The sequence below is a fragment of the Miniopterus natalensis genome, chromosome 13, assembly GCF_054644295.1.
Source record: "Miniopterus natalensis isolate mMinNat1 chromosome 13, mMinNat1.hap1, whole genome shotgun sequence".
In the NCBI taxonomy this organism is placed as follows: Eukaryota; Metazoa; Chordata; class Mammalia; order Chiroptera; family Miniopteridae; genus Miniopterus; species Miniopterus natalensis.
The window spans coordinates 35,025,761-35,026,790 of NC_142093.1; the positions used below are offsets into that span (position 1 = coordinate 35,025,761).

Here is a 1,030-nt window from a genome sequence, read left to right on the forward strand (position 1 = left end):
CTATGAGACAGAAAGAGCCACAGACAGGAGGAGCCTGGATTCCTGAGAAGCCCCGTGTAGGAGAGTCACAGAACTAAGACACTTGGATTAAATTGTCCACTTAGTGAGAAATAAGCTTTCTTTTGGGCTAAGTCATTAAAATGTGGGGGCTGTTTGACAAAGCAGTGAACTCTAGTACACACTGTATAAGTGTTAGAGTAAGTTTGTCAAACATGATTGTGGCTCCTACCTCTGTACCCCCACCTTCAACCCCTGTCACCAAACAATTATTTTAGCAGCCTTCCCAGAAATCAGAGAGTGTGTGAGTACAATTGTCACTTACCTCCTCAATGTTCTTTGGGATTTAGGCATATAAAACAGTGAGCACAAGATGATTTCATTTTAGGAACTTGAAAATCCTAGATTGAGAGAATTTTAGAAAAGGAAAGCAGATTTGTAGTCATCTGGTTCAACCATTAAAACAAGTGAGGAGGTTCTCTGAGATCTGCACTTACTGAAGTGGATCAGTGATGAAAACAGCCAAATCTAAGCATCAGAAGACCTTCCAGTTTACCTGATGCATGATCTCTACAGTTCTGAGAAGCAAATGTATAAAGTAATTTAAAACAATAAGGGTGTGTGTGTGTAAAGGTGACAGTGGATAACTGAGAATTTGCTGACTGATGAATGAGCTTCTGAGGGTGGGGGACATGTATGTATGAAAGGCTACCAGTTCCGAGCAATGATGAAAAGGTTTTACTACGACATTTGTAATTATGAAGGTTTCTACACTTGATCTGAGCTCAGTATTGAGAAACAAACAAACAAGTGAGGAGGAAACCCAAGCTTTGGCAGACAAAGTACGGACTTAAGGCCACAAGTTGGAGAGCACTGGAACCCAAATCAGCACCTACATCTTCAGAGCTCCCTTCAGTGTGCCTGTCGATACATCTGGATTCTAGCATTAACAACTCATGCTTTAGAATTAGAGCAAACTGGGTTAAAATTCTGGGTCCCTCTCTTATCAGGTGGACCATCTCAGGATAGCATT

General features: G+C 41.3%; 2 non-coding genes across 2 annotated transcripts; both read left to right on the forward strand.

The window, feature by feature from the left end:
- Window positions 1–501: 501 nt before the first annotated feature.
- On the forward strand, window positions 502–581 carry LOC148091646 (small nucleolar RNA U2-19). Its single transcript, XR_015715577.1, has one exon. It is a non-coding gene; the product is annotated as a small nucleolar RNA U2-19 (small nucleolar RNA).
- A 135-nt stretch (window positions 582–716) lies between these two features.
- On the forward strand, window positions 717–785 carry LOC148091647 (small nucleolar RNA U2-30). Its single transcript, XR_015715580.1, has one exon. It is a non-coding gene; the product is annotated as a small nucleolar RNA U2-30 (small nucleolar RNA).
- Window positions 786–1,030: the final 245 nt, after the last annotated feature.